The sequence below is a fragment of the Lynx rufus genome, unplaced genomic scaffold (genome assembly GCF_022079265.1).
Source record: "Lynx rufus isolate CCGP_SWC_20201006 ecotype Redwood Valley unplaced genomic scaffold, mLynRuf1.p SCAF_3, whole genome shotgun sequence".
NCBI classification, from domain to species: Eukaryota; Metazoa; Chordata; class Mammalia; order Carnivora; family Felidae; genus Lynx; species Lynx rufus.
This window is the reverse complement of record NW_025814845.1, coordinates 11,959,002-11,981,735: the sequence shown is the minus strand read 5'-3', so window position 1 is coordinate 11,981,735 and position 22,734 is coordinate 11,959,002. Positions and strand designations below refer to the sequence as shown.

Below are 22,734 nucleotides of genomic sequence, written 5' to 3'. Positions count from 1 at the left end.
GAGCATGAGTGGGTGAGAGGCAGAGAGAGAGGGAGACACAGAACTTGAAGCAGGCTCCAGACTCTGAGCTGTCAGCACAGAGCCTGACGTGGGACTCGAATCCACAAACCTTGAGATCATGACCTGAGCTGAAGTCGGATGCTTGACCCACTAAGCAACCCAGGAGCCCCTAGATAGTTCTTTAAACTGATGTTGAGGGGGTGGGTGTGACAGATGAGGGCTAAAACTCCTATGCTACCATTTTGCTAATGTCACTCTTTAGCCAACTCTTAAGGAAGAAAATATGCAAAATGTTATCAAGACTTATAAGCCTATTGCTATTAGTGATATTATTGATATGAGGAATGTAAAATGAAAGGGTCAAGATATGCAACATACATATTAAGACAATAAATACAGTAGTGCTTTCTGAAGAGTCAAGGAAAATGAAGTTTGATGAATGTGAAATTTTTCCACATCCTAATATTTAAATACTTTAAGATAGATTTAAGACTGAGACTTTGTGTTTTACAATGGGTAAAGGCAATGTAGAACACCCATTATATAGCTATCTTTCTTCCAACTTATGGATGGAAAACAGAGTCATTGAGATCATTACATTCTCTTGGGGAATGCAAAATCATCAGTGTCTGCTTCAGCGTTGATCACCAGCAAGTATAAGCATATTTGGGGTACTTGAAAAATGCATTTGTTTCACCAATTACAAATAGAATACTTAAGGGGAAAGTGTCTTTTCGAAATTATGCAACGCATCCGAGATTTATTATCCTTCAAGACCATATATGAAGGAAAAAGACCCTATATGAGTGCATTTTTATATTTTTAATGATTAATGAGCTGTGACAAAGTAGTTTGAAGGAGGAGACAAAGTAGAGGTAGAGAAATGATCAATAATTTATGAGTAAAGAATAAATGTTCTGTTCAATAAGTATAGACTGGAATGGAAATTACAGAAGCGTATTCTAATTTTTGCTAACCATTGAGAAACTACTATACAAGAATATTTTCCATTTCTTACTTTAATTCCCCATTTGTAAATTCACCAAAATGTGACCTGGAGAAAAGCATCAGAACACAAATTAGGGCACTAGGTCTCAGCTCATCCACCAACCAGCCCTGGGAGACTAATCAAGCCCCTAAGCTTCCCTAAGCTTCCGTTCTTTCATTCCTTTTAATTCAATGACTATTTATTGAGAGTGTAGGGATGAGAATCTCAGATAACACAGAACACTTGCTGTCAAAAAATTTCTAGTCTATTTAAGGGACAAGTGAAGCAATTGTACAGCTACCCATAATGAGACTTTGATCAAATGGCCCATCATCTGCTACCATTGGTAAAAGTTTCCCTCATTATAATAATTCATGATGTGGACCCTCACATGCACCAAAGCAAGAACTCAGCTGGCAAACAGAATTGCTTTGAATCACTCCCATTGCCTCAGGAAAAATACATCACCTCTCCAATTCTCAGTCACCTGATCTATAAAATAGGCAGGAAGGTAACTATCTTAAGAACTAAAACAAACAAAAATCTGCATATGAAGTACACAGAACATTGGCACAAGAGATAGCAAATTTATTATCTAAATACTGTACAGATTTGCTTGATGAAACTTATCAATCCAAAATAATGATTGAATCATCCAGTAAATTCTTGGTTCTGCTGATGACCCATCATGTGACATCAGGCATATTATTGTTTTCACAATAAGATGGTAATGTCATTTACCTTGCAGGATTGATAGAAGAGTTAAATGAGATAACACTTATTACTAACCACAATATCTAGCCCATGGTAACTGTTCAAGAAAGGTATTTTATTATTATAAATATTAAATTAATTTTGTTCCTCTTTTCCTTCTGTCATTCTTTTTTGAAAAATAACAGAAAACAATAAATGGTAGTTATTACTATTAATATTAGTAGTCTATTTATCAGCAGCACGGATTGTGGAAACTTCTTAAGGAAGGGACATGGACAACTTAACAGTAGTACTCATGATTAAGTAAGGTCATGAAACTGGTTATTATAACCTGTTGTAATCTAAACCTGAGAGCTGTTTGATTAGTTGACTTGTCCCTTTATTACTGATGTGCAATTTCTCACCCAACTGATGAGGATATTCAATCAGGAAAAGTATTCCTTTCCACGGAAAATGACCCCCTAGGATGGACAGAGTGTAGGTAACTAAATGAGAGACCTATAAATGGCAGTGGGGGGTGGGAAAGAGTCTGAAGATTTTGAAAAGCAGTAAGTAAAAAAAAAAGTGACAGTTTGTGCTGGGTGGAGGAAAAGTAATACTGTCGTACAGTGAGGAAATAGAAAGTATTTCTGGGAAGTAAAGCTCCACTGATGATAGTAGGCAGCTGTGTGGAGCCTCGGAGACTATGAAGAGTGTCAAGACCATCAACGTGAATAAATTGGAGGTCAGGGGATCATGCTGCTCATCAGTCAGTGTCACTGGTGATGAATGTTTCCAGGGGAAAGGTCAGTGGATGAGAGGTGACTGGAGTATTTGAGGGAACAGTGCTCCTCTGTTAAATAGGAGGCTCTTGGAATACTGACATGTGATCATTAAACCTGTCATGTCAGTAGGCAAGGGCCAAAATCAAATCAGAGGGAAGACTGCAAGAGTTTTAATAGGCTGAAAAAAATGGATCAAAATTATTAAATGTCTTTCCATTGAGCTATTTTATTTTTTGAGCTATTATTTTTAGATAATTCATGAGAAAATGCCAATTACCATATTAGAACACACTCCTTTCTTCAAAAACAAGTACTCTATATCTAAACAATTGCAAAATAAGCCAACTTTTTATTTTTCTGTACAATTTGTTTACATATCTCTGATGAATGTACGCTTGTAGAGCTGTCATCGGTGGATGTAATCTCAGGTCAAGAGCCCTGGAGACCAAACACAGTGCCAGAATTAAGGAAGGTTCATCTTTAAGCAGGTGCATATTATTTGTGTGAACTGGAATGACTTAATGTATAGAGTCGGTGTAGATTTATTAGCTCATTTTTAGATCATGTGCAAATACATGTATCAGGACAGGTCTGAGGATAAGCAGAATGAACTGGATGCACCCAGACCAGTTCTCAGAATTGTTATCCATATGTGTCAGTCCCTACTCCTTAATTTTTCTGAGGCATAGTTTCTAATCCTGAAAAATGGGGAGGGTAAACCCTATCTCAGATCTGCTATTATAATTAAATAAAATAATGTGCAAAAAATATTTGGTAAATTGAGAGACACATGTTAGGTTATCACTAAATGACAGTGTTTATGTGTGTTTATGTGTATAGGTCACAAAATTTGGCCTTATCCCATCTTAAATCCGAATACTGACTTCATGTGTAAAATTATTTCAGCAAATATCTGTTGAGTCTCAGGTACCATTTATGTGCCAGAGATGCAGCAGTGAGCCAAACTGCCAAAGTCCCAACCTCATAAAACTTACATTCTAGTGGGAGGGAAACAGAAGATAAAGAATACAAACTGGATGTGCAGGACGATGCTAATACATCAAGGTAGGCAATATGCACAGTGCCGTCAGGACAAAGATGGAAAGGACTATAAATTTAGAAATATATGGTCGGTGGTGATTTTAGAGGGAATGGCTGTTGTCCCTCACGAAGATGAGTGAGGGAGCCATGTGGGCAACAAGAGTAGAGCATTTTAGACAGAGGAAGGAATCTGTGTAAAGTGTTGTGAGTCAGAACATTCGAGGAGAACAGTGTGGCTGAAGCAGGAAGAGCAAGAGTGACTGTAGTGGGGAAAAGCCCAGAGATGTAGCCATGACTGGATTCCATGGGGCCTTGGAGGCCATTTGAGGGGCTTTGCTCTGAGCTCCAAGGGAGATGAGAACCACTGAAAGTTACAAACACAGAAATGACAGGAATTAACCGAATATTCTGGTTGCTCTTTTAAATATGTCTCCAATAATCTCTATTTGAAATTGCCACAATACCCAGTGGAGAAGTTGCTATTCTTGTTGCCATGATTCAGGCAAGGAAATGGAGGAGCAGAGAGATGAGGTCATTGACCAGTGCCACAGGGCTAGTGATAGCTGAGTTGGGTTTCCAGTCCGGGCATGTTCAGTGAACAACCTGGGCTTTTTCCATTTTCAGTTGTGTTGGTTCTATTCCTTGCCATGTCTAATCTACACCTTTGTTGGGTAATAATACTTTTATGTTCATTTCTTCTGTTTTGTAGTCTCTATTTTCAACTCATCTTCTCAGTTTAGCATGTCGTTGTGAAGCATGTGTTTATGTATTTTAGATTAGAATCTTAACAAGTTCTAATCTTTTCAATAAACAAGTTGTAATCTTTAATACAACACTCCTTAAGAAGGCACACTTTTCCTTGGATTATCTGTTCTTTTATTTCTTCTAGACTGTGTTTTGTTTTGTTTTGTTTTGTTTTTTTTAATGTCATTTCCCTTTACTTTCCTCTTTTCTTGCCATCGCTCCCTCTATTCCTCTTTTCTTTTCATCCTCCTAATTTCCTTCCTTTTTTCCTACCCTCCTTCCTTCTTCCCTCCCTCCCTCTCTCCTTCACTCCCTCCCTTCCTTCCTTCCTAATTTCCCAACTTTCTAACTTTCTAACTTTTTAACTTGCTGTCTCTTTTTATTTTCTGAAGTAAGTTCGATATTTCTTATACATATTATGTAATTTATCCTACTATATTGTTGCCCATATCTGTCTTTCCTTTTTTTTTTTATTCATCCTAACACAGAGTCCTTCTAATTTGTGGTGGCTCACCTTCCCAAAGCATAGCCTCCAGCAGCAAGTGCTTGGAAGCTTATTAGAAATGCACCACCTCAGGCTCTGCCCCAAGATCTGTATTTTTGCTGGATCTGTAGGTGATCTGCAGACACATTAACATCTTACAAGCACTTTCCCTGCATAATAGGAGATATGGCATAGGACTTATTATCCTTACTCACTGTCCACTGGTCTCTTAGGTAGAATATGCTTTTCAGATTCACATCTTCAGGAAAGTTTAATTGCAAATATAATCCTATAGCCATCATCAAGAAAAAAATTGAACTGATGTCACTAAGATAACAGAATAGAAGTCCCCAGCCTGAGACCCCACAAAGATAGTAATTACACAGCTATTCATAAATCAAAATAGTTTTGGGAGAGTTCAGGAGTCTGCAACAGAGGGGAACAAAACACTGGGGAATAACCACACAAAATGGGAAGGAAGAATGCCATGATCTTATACAGAGAACATGCTGAAGACTCTACCACATAACGTTTAGACCACATAGAGGAATTCAGTAGTTTCAGGGCACAAAATCAAGAAAAAAATCAGATGCATTTTTATAAATTAACAGTGAACAATCTTGAAAAGAAACAAAGAAACAATTCCATTTACAATAGCATCAAAAACAGTGGAATACTTAGAAAGTAAAAGACTTATACACTGGACGCTATAAGACATTAATGAAAGAAATTAAAGAAGAAACAAATAAACGGGGAAAAGGTATATGGAGTTTAAACATTAAGAAGTTAGGAAAGAGATTCAATGTACATGAATCAAAAGAATTAATAAGGTTAAAATGTTTAACATATCCAAAGCCATCTGTAGATTCAATGCAATCCTTATTAAAATTCGAATGGCATTTTTCAAGAAATAGAAAATGTTATTCTAAAATTTGTATGGAACTTCAAAAGAGCCTGAATAGCCAAAACAATCCTGAGACAGAAGTACAAAGCTTCACACTTCCTGCACTTAAATTATATTACAAAGCTACGTTAATCAGAACAGTGCATAGTGTTATAAAAACAAACACGTTGACCAATGGAACAGAATTGAGAACCTAGTAATAAGCCCATGCATATATTGTTAGCTAATATTTGGCAAGAGAGGCTTGAATACTCAGTAGGGAAAAGATAATCTATAATAAGTAGTATTGAGGAACCTGGCTATTCACATGAAAAAGAATGAAATTGGACCCTTATCTTACACACTCAGAAAAGTTAACTTGAAATAGACTGAGGACTTAAACATAAGACCTGAAACCATAAAACTCATCTAAGAAAACATAGGACAAAGTTCCATGATATCAGTCTTAGTAATAATTTTTGCATATGACACCAAAAACATAAGCCTCAAACGCTAAAATAAACAAATGGGATTACACCTTAATAAACACAGCAAAAGAAGCAATCAACAAAATGTCAAGGCAACTTATGGACTGTGAGAAAACATTTGCAAATTATATATTTAATATTTAAAATATGTGAGATACTTGTGTTACATGGCCAAAAAGTAAATAATTGAATTAAAACAATGGGTAAAATACCTGAATAGACATTTTTCCAAAGACATACAAATGGCCAATAAGTATAGGTAAAGGCACTCAACATCACTAATCTCTGGGAATGCAAATCAAAACCACAGAGAGATATCAACTCACATCTCTTGGAAAAGACAGATGACAAAAATGTTGGTAAGTCTGTGCTCTGATGGTGGGAATGTGAATTAGTATTGTCAGTATGGAAAACAGTATATAAATTCCCCCCAAAACGTAAAAGTACAAGTGCAATGTAATTCAGCAATCCCACGTCTGGATACTTATCCAAGGAAAATGAGAACAGGTTATCAAAAAGGTATCTGTTCCCACTATGTTCACTGAAGCATTTTTCACAATACACAAGACATGGAAACAACCTGAATGTCCACCAATAATGAAAGGATACAGAAAAGGTAGTGTATATGAATAATGGAATATTATCAGCCATTTAAAAGAAGAAGGGGCGCCTGGGTGGCTCAGTCAGTTAAGCATCAGACTTTGGCTCAGGTCATGATCTCACAATTGGTGAGTATGAGCCCCACGTCTGGCTCTGTGCTGACAGCTCGGAGCCTGAAGCCTGCTTCAGATTCTGTCTCCCTCTCTTTCTGTCCCTCCTCCCACTCATGCTCTGTCTCTTTCTCAAAAATAAGCAAACATTTTTTTTTTAATTTATAAAAAATAATTAAAGGAAATTCTGACATTTGTAACAACATGGATAAAACTTAAGGGCATTATGCTAAGTGAAATCAATCAGATAGAGAAAGACACATACTGTGCGATTTCACTTGTATGGGGAATCTAAAAAAGCCAATTTCATACGAGCAGAGAGAATGGTTATTACCAGCAATTGGGAGGTGGGAGAGATGTTAGCCAAACTGTAAAAACACCAGGTTAAAGAAGGAATCAGTTCTAAGGATCTAACACACAGCATGGTGACTATGGTTAACAATACTGTATTTATGCTTGGGAGAGGCTATAAGAGTTCATCTTAAAGGTTCTCACTATTTGGGGCACCTGGGTAGCTCAGTCGGTTAAGCATCTGACTTGATAAAGTTACGATCTCACAGTTTTGTGAGTTAGAGCCCTGCATCCGACTCTGTGTTGACTTTTTACAGCCTGTTTGGGATTCTCCCTTCTCCCTCTTTCTCTTCCCCTCCCTTGCTCACGCTGTCTCTATCTCTCCTAAATAAATAAATAAATAAATAAATAAATAAACAAAATAAATAAAAATAGGGGTGCCTGGGTGGCTCGGTCAGTTAAGCATCTGACTTCAGCTCAGGTCATGATTTCACGGTTCATGGGTTCAAGCCCCATGTCGGGCTCTGTGATGACAGCTCAGAGCCTGGAGCCTGCTTCAGATTCTGCCCCTCCCCTGCTCTCTCTGCCCGTCCCTTGCTCATGCTCTGGCTCTCTTTCTCTCTCTCTCAAAAATAAACATTAAAAATTTTAAAAATAAATAAAAATAAAAATAAACGTTCTCACCATAACAACAATGAAATCGTAATTATGGGAAGTGAAAGATGTGTTGAATAACTTTATTGTCCCAAACATCTCTCAATATACACGTGTATCAAGTTGTCCCAGTGTGCACCTTAAACATGTATCACACCGTGTAATATGTCAATACAGCTGAAAAGGAAGAAGAAATTTATCTAAAAGTCTTGCTAAATAAAAGTGGAGCCATTTTCTACCCCCATTCTCTCATTCTTTACACATGGAAACATGAATTTTATAAGCTGCAATCTACAGCTTTCACTACTTTCAGGAATGTTTCAGTTTTTGCTTCACTAATTATTTTTTCTGTAAATGTACATTTCAAGGATGCAATGAGCCACTGTTGTCTCCTTCCTTTAATCTTCCTTCCTATCCTGACTTTTTAATTTTAATTTTTTTAAGTTCATTTATTTATTTTGAGAGAGAGAGAAACAGAACATGCGAGTCGGGGAGGGGCAGAGAGAGAGGGAAAGAGGGCATCCCAAGAACACTCCGAGCTTCCAGCACAGAGCCTGACACAGGACTCGAACCCACAAACCGTGAGATCATGACCTGATCAAGAGTCAGATGCTTAACTGACTGAGCCACCCAGGGGCCCCCTTTTTTAAAAAATATTTTTTAAAATAGAAGTCACTAAATATTCTCCTGAGAAGAGGTACTGATAGAAAGGAAGAATGCTGTACTCATTCTTTCTCAGAAAGTCTATCCAGTTCTTCAGTGTCTGAGACAAGGGCAGAAAAGGGAGGAGAAATAACATGTCTCCTTCCCCCTTTCAGCCCAGTGGGTTTACTCCATTTCTGATGGCAAAATATGCATTGGAAACCAGCTGTGCTTCTTAGGTCATTGCTATAATTAGAAAATCTTTCCAGATTCTGGCAAAATCCAACACTGAGGATTAGTTTTCAGTGTTCTCATAAGACTCAGAGAAGTGAAAATACCTGCCCAAATTGCTAAGTGATAGAGACAAGAACCAAGATGTTCACACACACACACCCACACACACACACACACACAACCTTCTAATGCTTTTCTACTAACATGCTCTAACATTTTTTTTAATTTTTAATGTTTATTTATATTTGAGAGAGAGACAGAGCATGAGCAGAGGAGTGGTAGAGAGGGAGCCACAGAATCTGAAGCAGTCTCCGGGCTCTGAGCTGTCAGCACAGAGCCTGCCACAGGCTCAAACTCAAGGGGCGTGAGATCATGACCTGAGCTGAAGTTGAACACTTAGCCAACTGAGCCAGCCGATCCACCCGAGCACCTCTACATTTTTTAAGCAAAATCTGAGGAATACCAGCACAGGTACTCTCCAATGGCATTAGTATCACTCCATTTCACATTTCACTGCATTTTTTTTTTTTTTTTTTTTTTGCAGCTAATGTGGTCCTATATCTTCTAATTACATTTCCAGGTCTCAGCCACCACAAACATCCACAGATCAACATCTTTTCCTAAACCATGGCCTCCTTGTGGTTACATCTGGGGCCCTCTTCCTTCAGCCTCAGCTGTTTGCATCCTGCTGTGAGAGACTGAGCCCCTGGGTGCTAAACAGCCACATGCCCAGAAAAAAGACCAGCACCTATCTCTGCTCCTGAAACCTTTAATTGGTCTGTTCATGTGGTTTATTCATATCAAAACAGAGAATAAGTTTGTTCATATCAGGACAGAGAATAAGGGGAATAAGAACCTCTCTTTCCAAAATAGTTGCATGTTTCACTTTTACCTCATGCCGTGGGAGTCCTAGACTTACAGAGTGTAAAGCAACATCCACCTTATAAACTCGGAGATGTTTGGCTTAATCTAAATTAGTTTAATTGCATTTGTTTTGTGTAAATTTTTAAAACCACAATAATATTATTCATAGATTTGAGTCCAATTGCTCTGTGTTTTCTAGGCCACTATTACCTGCTTTTTGCCATCCAGTATTTTACTGTGAGTCCTGCAAGTGTTATAGATTTTGAAACGTTCAAGGACTGGAAATAGCAAATGGGAACTTGGGGGGCATTATATCAACCAAATCATTATTTTACTTGGAAAATTTAACTTAGTCAAACCAAATAGTAATATAAGATGAAACCCATGTGTATTCAACTGCCAAAAAGTCTGTTTATTTTAAATGGCTTTTATTTCCTCTAATAACACTCCTGGAATATCACTTATAGCATATTCACTTTTTTAATTGTAGTATTTTTAGTTTTGGATGTCCTGAAGATATATGTGTGTGTGTGTGTGTATACACACACACACACACACATACATACACACACACATACGTATATAAAACTAATTAGTCCTCAGTGCCTATTGATTAAATTCATTTACATTTCATAGTTCTGGAGAAAGGAAAAACATATTAGTGGAAAGTTATTCCAGAATACTACACATAAAAAAATGAATAAAAATGAAAGAAAACAGTTTAAAATAACCAAATGCTCAATATAGACTCTTATTGCCAATCAATTTTAACATATTCTAGTATTAATCATCCTGTTTAAAACTATACCCACAGATATTTTTCTCCCTTTAGCAATTGCCTTTTATTGCCCCATTAATTTAACATGGTGAATATGTTAATATTGTTGACTTATCCTAGGCTTGTCCATAGTGTCTAAACTATCTTTGTAAAGGATCTTGTATGCAAAATTTATTTCTAAGAACTGTTTATAAATTTTGAAGTGCTTTGGGTCAATTCAATAAGCATAATGTCAGTAATTACTCCAGCAATAATTATGCAGTAGGAATTATATGCCAGGCATGTCTGAGACTCAAAAGAGTCAGAAATGAAATGGCAGTCAATTTGAGCTCATTGACAATGGAATGAGATAAGAATTTTGATGATATTGAGGTGGTAAGGCATAAATATTGCTACTATGCATAAAGCCCTGTGATACAAAGAAGCTTATTTGTTTGTTTGTTTGTTTGGCATGTTTGTTTGTTTATTTACTTATTTATTTATACCTATGTGTAGCTTACAATCCCATAGGATACATTAAGTTTGTACCTTAGTTGAAGAAGACTAGATTTTTCCCCTAATAGATCCTATCTTCCAGCCAGAGGGGAAGGAAGCCATATTACTAGCACCTGGCTAATCAATGGATATCTTTTTTGTTGTTTTTGCCTCAGTGTTGTCAGTATTTTTGAAGGAATTCTGGAAGAAAAGACTGGTAAACTGTTTAAAGGGAGAAAAACCTGATTGATTAGTTTGTTGGCTGTATCTTTGTCAGAGATATAATTATCTTATTGCACTCCGGTGTGGTTACCCATAGGCTAAATTTAATCTCATGTTGAGGAGTTCTTTCTTTGAAGGCGTTTGGTATTTCTGGTATCAGTGTCATCAGCAAAAGATTTAGAGGCTGCATGCATTTTCTATGGCTGTTGCACCAAATTACCACAAACTTAGAGGCCTAAAAAGATAGAAACACATTGTCTTATGGTTCTAAAGCTGAGCTGTCTCAAATGAGTCTCACTGGGTGAAAATGAAGGTGCCATCAAGGCTGCTTTCCTTCCAAAGATTTTGGGGGATAATCTGGTCTTTACCTCCTTCAACTTCTAGAGACCAGCTGTATTCTTAGCTGATGTCCATTTCCTCCAATTTCAAAGTCAGGAGGTCAGCATTTCCAAATCCCTTACTGACTCTGATGTCTTCTTCTGCCTCCCTCTTCTATTTTGAAGGACCATCTTGTAATTACATTGAGCCTACCTAGATAATACAGAGTAATCTCTTTAAGTCAGCTGATTAGTGAAACTAATCACATTTATATCCTTAATTCTCCACTGCCATATAACCTAACATATTCAGAGGTTCTGGAGATTAGAACATGAACATCTTTGGGAAGCCCTAATTCTGCCTACTATAAACGTTTGACCAAAAAACTCTGAGTCCCCTATTCTTGGCTATGAATTTCAACTGGTTTTGGTGGACTCTCAGATACGTGTATACAATCACCTTTCCTATGTCTAGGAGCCAAGTTAAGGGTCACTTCCTGGATTATGAAGCAAAGAGGAGTTAGACTGATCTTGATTTTTCATTCCTGAACGCTTAGCAAAGTTATCTACCTCCTTCCTCATGGTGCTGGTCATGTTGCAGGCAGTAAGAGAACAGTTGTGAATCCAAATTTGAGCATTAGAAAAATAGTACCACACTGAAGCCAAAATGGGATTGATTTTTTAAGGAAAAATGTTCATTCTTGGGAACAACCTTTGAGACTACAGGGTACTGACATGCATCTACACTTGCCATCATTCATTGCTTGCTAGTATTGGAGACATTTGGCTGCATTTTGTAATATGGCAGCTTTCTTTACATGCAGTAGTCCAAAAATTAATCGAATGTGATATAAAAAGTAACTTAGTATAGAAAACCCCATAAAGTAATAAGTTCAAAGCACTGTGAAGTGAGAGTAATGAAACTTTGGGGCAAGAAAGAGACCCTGTGTGGAAATTTCTAGTGTTTCTCCATTCAGCTACACTCATGGATATCCTCACTTGATGTACTAACTTACTGTCATGATCAACTGGCCATTGTTTCCAAATCCTCACTCCCCTCCATATATTAGAATTGTGTATCCATGTCCTTTGTTATAGGACTATGTATTGTTTCCTGGTGTGAACAAAGTGTGTGTTGGTGCTTTGTTGATATTGGGCTTCGCCATTTTACCAATTAGTTGAATGTGGATGGAAATGACAGTATGTGTGCTATGTACCTATACCTTAAGAGGTACTGCATGTTTCTCCTTTTTATCCTGGGCTCCTGCATTTTTTACGATATAGGTAATGCTCCAGATAGCATCTGGTCCAAGAAGAATGAATGACACATGAAACAGACCTATGCTCTACCCACAGCCTGCAATCCTGTGCAAGCATGTAGTCATGTAAGCAAGAAAAATACAGGGTTCATTAGTCACTAAGATTTTTAAGTTGGTTGTTTTACCGTATTATGGAAGACGGTATCTGATTACCACAATATCCAAAATTGCACTAAACAAAAATTTCTCTTGATTGTATCATCATGTTTTCAGTAATGCAAATCAAAATGAATCATCCTTGATTCTACTATTTTTCTCAACTTCCATATATAATTAGTCAACTAGGTCCTATAAATTATCCCTACAATTTTTTTCCCATATTTGTCCCTTACTTACTAATCATCTGCCACTACTATCATTCAGGTCAGCATCATTTCCCTGCTTGATAATAGCAACAGCCTCCTAGCTAGACTGCCTTCATCTGAAGCATTCCAATCCATTCTTCACAATGATCAAGAGTCAGAAAGTGCCAGACCCCTGAATAGAATTTTTAAGTGTCTCTCTATTCCCTATACAATGAAGGTCAAACTCATTGTTGTGAAATGTGCAGTCCTTCATCATCAGATTTCTGCTTTTCTGATTACCATGTCATTCTTCCACATTATCTTATGCCCAACCCCAGTCATCAAGTCCCTCAACATGTGATTTATCAGTCTCGTTTTTGTCTTTGTTCAAAAACAAAATTTCCTTTTTTAGAAATGTGCTTACTTGATGCATTCATAATCATCAATTAAGTGTGCTCTAAGATAGAACAAGTCTTTTATTTTTTTTTTGTAAAATATTTCCTGACTCTCTTTGTCCAGACAAAATCAGACGTTGCACTCTTGACTCATATAGTCCATTGCACAGGTTATGACTATAGTACTTATTATACTAGAACTGACAGAATATCTAGAGCCACTGTGATGTACATGGTCCTAGTGACTTGAACAGGATCTGGTAGATTACTTTATGTACTCATTCCCTCATTCATTAAAAAAAAAATACAAACGAGAACTATGTATAATAGGTGATGCTTTAGGCATCGTGGATAAAACTGAATGAAATCAACAAAGGACTCCTACCACCTCCATTACCATATAGTGTGCAAGCACAATATTAGACACATTACATATTAGATGATTTCATTTTCTCAATCACTGAAAATTATGTAGCGTCCTTACTTTACATGTAAAGAAAGAGCCTGAAGCTTAGAGAATCTAAGAAGCAGGAAGTGGTGTGATTCCTCATTCAATTTAATTATTCTTTGTCCAATTTTTCTTTCTCACCTAATACAGGCCAGTAATGGAGCTCTGTGAATGCAGAAGTGGTTATAAAGACACGGTTCAATTATTCTTTGTTGTAAAACAACTGTAGGACATGGTGATGTAAAACTGTTATTTTACCTTTGTTCTCAGTTTTGTGAGAAAGGAATTCAGATGGTTGATCTCTCATCCACATAGTGACAATTATACCCAGAAGATCCACTTCAAATGACTTCTTTACTCAAGCTTGTTGCCTTAGTTCACTTTAATGTCTCTCTTCTCTTCTTTTGCTTCCCTTCTCTTTCCTTCTCTTCTCTTCTCTCTCTCTCTCCCTTTCTCTTCTTCTGACATATCTCAAACTCCAGGCCTCTAACCACTGCTTGGACTTTCTGAGAACATGAAAATTTCTGGATAATAGCACATAAAATTGATTTCTTTCTGTCATGAATATCTCAGCGTCAATGTCAAGACCTCAGAGAGGTCTTTCATAACGACCGATCTAGGATAAGTCAGTCACTATCAATTATTTCACTCAGTAGTAATTCCTTGCAGAGAATTTATCAATATCTTACATATTATTTATTAATTAATGTATTCCCCGTAATTTCCACTTGTTTATTCATTATTTAGCTAGTAAATATCTATGGAGAACCCACAAAATATTAACCACTGTTGTAGAAGTTTAGCAAATATCAGAAGGAAAAACAGAGTATTAAGACCCTTGATGGCATGGTGTATCCCCTCTAGAATGTGTATTCCATAAGGAGAGCGGTCTAGTCTGTCTTATTCATAATTGTATATCCAGAACCTAGAAACATGTCTTACATGTAATAGATGCCCAATAAACATTTCTGACTCACCAAATGAACAAAATTACAAGCTCAGATCAAAGGGAGAGGAGAAATCTTGGGATGATATGAGAAACACAGCATTATTTTCTGAAACTCATTATTATTTGAAGATCATAGGAGACCTCCTTGTGGAAGTGATATTGAAGCTCAGAGTTGGAGGATGAGTTGAAGTAGTGACAACAGCATCGTCAGTAGAGATGGGTTTTTCACCAGAGGGATCTGCCTCTTAGTGATAGAAGTTAGGCTTGAGATTCAGAAGAAAGGGGAGAATAATAAGAAAAAATATATAATTTGCTCTTTAGAGCTTTCACCATTAAAGCTTAGATCTATATTAATTTTTATATTAAAATAATTGTAACTTTATTTTGAACTCCTAGCTGTTGAAACCATACCTTATAATTACATAGGAAGAAGGTCTTCACGATCACCACAGTGCATTGACTTTTCAATGAAGGCTTTTTAAATTGTTGCTCCCAAATGCTAAACCTGTTTTTGAATTAAATTGAATCGTTATTTTCAAGGGACAATTCGTAATCTTCTTTTAATCATAGATTCAAGATGTATTGGAATTTTACTTAGGATCTTCAACAACTCTTTAACATTACCTGAAGGATGTGTGTTTCAAATCCCTTTTTACCTCCAAGCCTCTTTTCTCAATTACCATCTATCCACAGGCTCTTTATATGATTCTCATAAGTCCTGCATGGTCTCAATAATTCCAAGACTCCAATTTCTTCCCTGACCTTGGGAAGTCTTCTGTTTTAAAGATACGACAACCACTTTGACTCTCTTTTTTCAGGATCAGAGAGAAAAGCACTATTTCAAGATTTTATCCACATTTAGTTTTGCCTTCTATAACATGTCACTGCGATTACTTTTAGTTTCAGAAATAAGTTCATGTATAAATTATGAAACCACCAAGAAATACAGAACATTCATAAATTTGATAAATACTCAAACACTTGGATATGTTCATGAAAATGTAAATATTTAATAGTATGACAAAAAATCAGAAATTAAAGCCAGAATTTTAAACACAATAAAACTATATGCTATTATGTGTAATCTCAGATCTCTGCTCTTTGAAGAGCATTATGTAAAGTCACAAGCCGATATTTCTGACGTGTTGTTTCATAACAAGAGTCTTATATTAAGATAGCACTGAACTCTTACTGTCCCTGTATTCTCATGGAGGATGGATAATTTGGTAAATTATGAAAAAGAAACTGGGTGGTCAGAACTCAACCCCCTAACCATTCGGTTTTTGAGTATGGTCTCCAATAAGCTTATATTTTGGTCCAGTTTTGTCCATAATGGTAAATTTACTGGTAAAAGTTCCTCCTTGGTGTATGTGTGTGTATTCTCATGGAGGATGGATAATTTGGTAAATTATGAAAAAGAAACTGGGTGGTCAGAACTCAACCCCCTAACCATTCGGTTTTTGAGTATGGTCTCCAATAAGCTTATATTTTGGTCCAGTTTTGTCCATAATGGTAAATTTACTGGTAAAAGTTCCTCCTTGGTGTATGTGTGTGGGGGGGGTCCTACCTATGACAAGGTAAGCCCTGATTCTGAGGAAAAGTCTTTTGTTACCATACAATGAGCCATTTTTTTCCAGCAGCTCCACCAATTACGTGAATGATGTTTTTATCTCCATATGATGAAATCCTTTTCATATATGTTAACTTGTTCAGAAGTTGGATGGGAAATAGGAATATAATTTAATGAGATCCTTCAAATATCAGTGCTGTAGGACTATTGCAGGAAGCCTATGGGTGCATATGTTACTAAAGTTCCACAGAACTGAGCTCCGTGTTCTTGTTTTGGGGTTAAAAATGTTTGTGCTCTTGGGTAAATCATTTACACTCATTTGGCCTCTCTTTTTAGTCACTAAACTGAGGGGGGATAAGCTTAGTTCATATATTTCAAACCCTACATTTTCCACAATCCCAAGAGGAAAAGTGGAGGAAAGCCAGGTTGGGAAGTCATTTTGGAGTCCCCACATCTGCTTTAATAAGGGCAGCCTTACTCTAGCAAATATTGAGCCTCCCAATAGGACTTTACAGCTAAATATTTGAAAAACATTCCACAAGGTGATTTCTATTATATCTTCCATTTCTAACACAGTGTGGCTCCGAGTAAAATTCACAGGCAGTGACTTAGTATAATAGGAATTATTCAGGCTTGGGAGCAAAGATGGACCTAAATTTGGATCTTGACTCTAACATACACAGTGACAGTGGGCAAGATGCACAACAGAATTCTTGGATGCGTGGATAGCTAGCAAGATAGAGATATGCCATTCTTGTTTACGTTAAATGGAGTAGCATGTGGGCAATCCCTGAGATCAAGGAGAGTTTTCAATAACTGCTAACTCATTCCTATTCTCTCCTTTCCATTTTCCAAAGGGAAAGCCTGTTCAGTAATAACATCAAATATTTATACAGTATTTTAACCATTTTTACACATGCATTGTCTCATTTGACTCACATGGTTCTCCAGTGCAAGTCTACATTAATTTCCTCCTTTATAAAGTGAGGAAACCAGCTTAGTGGTCTGCTCAAGTTCATTTAGCTAATAAATGGCAGCCTTGAGGTTTGAACCTGGGCTCTGCAATGCTGAATCCGTGCTAGCTCCCCTGGACTAATAAGGCAGCTCTGAATGAGTCATACATATTCAGTTTCATCTATCATCATCACTTCTTCTGGTTCAACTCATCCATGTGACTCCTGTAAAATGAAATTGGCAATTGTTTATGGCACCGGCGGTGGGTTGCTATGTCAGCTCATCTACTGAGGCAGCCATTGTGAAATAACATGTGCGGTGACCCCTCAGTGTGAAGTCTAGCACCTATGTCATACTTGTCATTGTTCAGCACTAATATCTGTCCCGCTACTCCTTAAGTACACTTTCCAAGTACTCACTTCAAGGTGTTTTCTCTCAAAGCAGTTCAACTTCCAGGTTTGGGAAAAATGCAGACTGATAAGCATGGCTTTCCATGTGTAAGCACAATACTTCATTTTTATTCCAGGTGAAATATTGAGAATAAAAACATTCCAAATGATTTGCATGAATCAGCTGTTAGTATCTGTTAGAGGATGCTGTCTGCATAATTACTGTTGATTTTGTTATAATCAACCAAATTCCATAGAACATCTAACCCAATTCTGCCATTTCCTGTAATTTCTGCCTATGGGACAATAACTGTTTTTTAGGTGAAAAACAGAATAAGCAATGGGGCCCTGCTTACTGTAATGATATTTTTATTGCAAGTTTGCTGGGAATATAGTTCTTACAGTCTCTTTGAACTTACCCCCAGTAACATTAACTTCCCTCACCCTTCTTACTCTCTATTCTTTCTCGGACCACTCCTACAAAAACAACAAAGAGATAAAAACGATAAAAACAAGGTAAACAACAGCAGCACATACTCACAAACCTAGCTGGCAAATGAAGGAGGGTGAAATATGACCTATTACATTTTATACTGTGCTTTTCATTGACGCCTCTCTTCCTTGCATACCCCACATCTGGTCCTAAGTCAAATCCTGTCATCTTAATCTTAAAAAGATATCCAGAATTTGATCCTGTTCCACCATCTCCTATTCACTGACCATATCCACTGTCATTGATTATTCCAATGGCCTTCTAACTGACTTTTCTACATTTTCTGTCAACAGAGTCTCGTGGCAATACAACAGACGAGGTGATTTTTATTTAATGGAAACCAGATACCATCCTTTTGCTCTGAACCCTGCAATGACTGCCTGTCTCCCTCAGTCAAATAGCCAAAATCTTTGCAATGCCCTAAGAATTCTTGTGAATTTTGGCCCCTTGTTACTCTTTTTGCTACTCTCCCTGTGTTCCTTCTCTTCTAAACACACTGATTTCCTTGTTCCACAAACACATACCTGGCCTCAGACACCTCCTGCCTACGGTCTTTGCACATTCATTGTCTTTACTTGGAAAACCCATCTCTGAGATCTCAGTGGGACTCTATCCCTCCTCTCCCACAGGGCTTTAATCAAATGTTACCATTCCAGTGAGGCTTTCTATAACCCCTCTAAGATTTCTCTTAATGTTCCTTATCCCTTTTTCTTGTTTTATTTTTGTTCTGAGTCCTCACTACCACCATCATACTACATATTTTGCCCATGAATCCTGTATAATTTCTGCCTCTCACCTCTAGAAGATAAATTCCACAAAGACGGGACTGTATCTTATATTGTTCACTACTTTATCCCTAACACCTAAGCCAGTGCCTGGTGCTTGGTAGGTAAATATCAGGTATTTGTTGAATGAGCAGCTTTTCCCACCATTCACTTTACAGATTGAGCCCTGATCAGTACAAAGAGGCCAGGTCTCTCTGTAATGCATACCCTTCAGTATCTAGAGTTTGATCACATGACTTCTGAAAATATCAGCTGTGTGACTTTGCACACACCATTCAGCTTTACACACCATTCAGCTTTTTAGTAAAATGAAAACATTTATATGGAAGTCATCTAGTAACTGTCAAATTTAAATGAGAAACTGTGTAGGATAATTATTTTAAAATTTTGATATGAATATGTTGTTATCATTGTATAAAGTTTGATTGCATTAGCTATTCATGATAATTTTCTATTTTTATATTTTATATATATAAAATATATTTTATTTTATATATTTTTTATTTTTATTTTTAATTTTTTAATGTTTTTATTTATTTTTTTGAGAGGGAGAACTCAAGCAGGGGAAGGGCAGAGAGAGTGGGAGACACAGAATCAGAAGCAGGCTCCAGGATCTGAGCTGTCAGCACAGAGCCCAAGGTGGAGCTCGAACCCACAAACATTAAGACCATGACCTGAGCCAAAGTTGGATGCTTAACTGACTGAGTTACCCCGGCATCCCTATGATAATTTTCTGATACAGTGGTAAGGATGATCCCCAAAAGCATGGAAAGACTTTTGATATGGGTCAGGTTTGTTTTTTGGTTTTGGCTTTTTAGGAGTTACTTTTTACTAATCTTATTGATTTTAATAAACTTTTTTTTTCTTCCATTACTCCTCCTACCCACCTCTTACTGCACTCAGTAACAATTTACTTACAGGTTTCAGTCAAAAAAGTTACTTCCTCCGTAATATCTTCCCTGTCTTCCACACAGATTAAATTGGATTTATATTTTATGTGTTTATATAGGATATAAAACTTTATCATTCTAAATTTCATAAATGCAAAAAAATTATTCAGTGTATATCTTCTCTAAGTACCACAAGGGAATGAACTAGATGTTTTGTTCCCATTCTATTTCCAGCATGAAGCACAATATATAACGTAGTAGCTTTGTTTGGCTAAGCAATAATGCATTTTTAGAAAAATTTCAATGTCAGTGATATATCTCAACTTTGAATCCTTATAATACATTTCACCTCTCCATAAGGGCATTATTTTTTCCTCTTAGTAGACTTTTTGTTTATATGGCTTATCTCCTTGATTCTTATTGTCTAGATGCTTATCACCTTCATGTTATCCCCCATATATTTAGCAAGAATCTACTAAAATAATATTTTGAGTATATTATGTATGATAGGCAATTCTAATTTGTTTAATTTTTTTATATTTTTGTTTCATGTGGCATGTAGTAATTCATATGGTATACCTACCCTGATCTATGTGTAGTTTCTCTAATATTAATCTCCATTTTATAGAAGAGGAATCTAAGCTACAGGAAAGTCAGATATCTTGCCACAGAAGTAGGAAATGCAGGGCCAGAATTTTAAGTAAAATGGTGAATTTCCAGAACTTATATTCTACCAGAAACATAGAGAAATGAGTTAAAAAGTTCCCCAGATGCTGAAGAAATAAGTATTTAGTGGTATGGAAAAGTATAACTTCATTGATAATTTTGATATAGTTGTTACTAATGATTAGACTGCCCACTGAATATAATGAAAGTCTTGACACTCAGTAAATTCTAGAAAAAAAAACTTTTTAAAAATAAATAATGCTTTGGTTTTAGTACATAGGTTATCAGAACTATATATACTCTCTCCACCACACACACACACACACACACACACACACACATTCACAGATGTTTGTGTGGGTTTTTCACCCTGTTGACTAAAACTCACATATGTGTATGTGGGTTTATGAAAAAGAAAAATACAGGGGTGTCTGGGTGGCTCAGTCAGTTAAGCATCAACTTCAGTTCGCGGATCATGAGTTCGAGCCCACATTGGGCTCTGTGCTGACAGCTCAGAGCCTGGAGCCTGCTTTGGATTATGTGTTTCCTTCTCCCTGCCCCTCCCTGGCCCGGGCTCTGTCTCTCTCTCCTTCAAAAGTAAATAAACCTTAAAAAATTTAAAGAAAAAAAAAGAAAAAGAAAAATGCAGCCCCAGGGTCACTTTGAAACAGAATGACATAGTTTGTGAGGTACAGTAAAATAAAACAAAATATAATAAAATAAATGTGCTATGTTCCACTTTGAGAAGCCACCTAAAGAGGAAAAGTATTGTATCTTTCTTCAGCTGTAAGAGATTCTGTGTGTGTATCGACTGTCCTGCCAGCTACATCCTGGCTCCTCTATTCTTGCCCTCCATGTTTGACAGCAGCCGATGAGCAGAATGGAAGTTTATAATGAATCTGTCTGCACGAGAATTGCAGTGCTCTTTGCTACTGTTATTGCAGCCAAGGTCTAGACTTCCTGGCTGTGAGCTGCCTTCTTCGGTTTGATTGTCCAAAGAATGCCAACACACATCCGCAGAGAAGGTAGAATGGCCAGATACAGAGAGGATGACAAAGCTTTATTAGTTTTGCTTCTCTCAGAAGAAAAAGGGAATGGTTCAGCAGCTTCTCAAGAAGAAAGTGCCTGTGAAGGAAATCAAAACCAATCCAGATAAACTTATAGATGTTTAGGAAAAATAAATTTGGAATTGTTTTTAGAAAAAGACAAAGATTTAAAAGAGAAGGCTCAAATGGGGCACCTGGGTGGCTCAGTAGGTTAAGTGTCTGACTTCGGCTCAGGTCATGATCTCACGGTTCATGGGTTCGAGCCCCGCATCAGGCTCTGTGCTGACAGCTCAGAGCCTGGGGCCTGCTTCAGATTCTGTGTCTTCCTCTCTCTCTCTGCTCCTCCCATGTTCACACTATGTCAATCTCTCTCAAAAAAAAAAATAAACATTAAAAAAAAATTTTTAGAAAAATAACAGAGAAGGCTCGAAGATGTTTTGTCCCCCACATACATTCAGCATATCTGATGAAGAATAAAGAAGTATTTGATGTGGATAAGTTATCTATACCTGAATATGGCTTGTCTCTTGGTCTTGCTGTGGCATCACAGGTAAGATTTCTTCACAAAATGCAGGAAAAAAAAAACACCAAAGAATTGTTAGTTAAGATAACAAAGTAGTTGTGCCAACAACTTCCTCCCTCACCAGTGACGAAGTGGAAATTTTCTCACTTCATTGAGAAAATGTCCATCTTTCAGAAAGGGGGTAAAGGACTAGAAGGGTCAGAGTACAGACTGGCTAATGGTATTAGGGACAAAGAGGAAGAATCGAAAGTAGATGAGGAAGAAATGAAAGAGCAACTGGGAAAAGCAAAAGGTTGTCAACCTTCATCCGTTGCTAACATTGACGAGACAGAGAAGATCAAGGAAGGTCCTATGCAGTTCCCGGACAGAGATGAGGAGGAGGAAGAGATATGATGCTGATTTCTTCAAGGTGAAATGGCACAATGTTTGGGTTGGACCTTAAAGAGCATGAAGCAGCACAGAAGAAAGCAGCTTCTAAATCCAGTGTCAAGGAAAGAGTGGCCAAGTTTGCAGAAGCAAGTTGTAATGACGAGAAAATTATATATTTATATATACATAAATGATTGTATAAAGTTAAAGATTATAAAAAGTTACACAAATGTATTTGTTTATTCAATGTACATTCACTTACATTATTTCCTGGGGAACTTACACGTGTAAATGACTTAGTTCACAATAGCTTCTTAACTCTGTATGTAGTGTCTGCCATGTATCTCAAGAGAGTTGTTAAA

At 37.0% G+C, this 22,734-nt stretch overlaps 1 pseudogene; it reads left to right on the top strand.

Annotated features, from left to right (window-relative positions):
• Positions 1-2,387: 2,387 nt before the first annotated feature.
• LOC124520487 (probable ATP-dependent RNA helicase DDX10) overlaps positions 2,388-22,734 on the top strand; it is a 34,038-nt pseudogene continuing 13,691 nt past the window's right edge.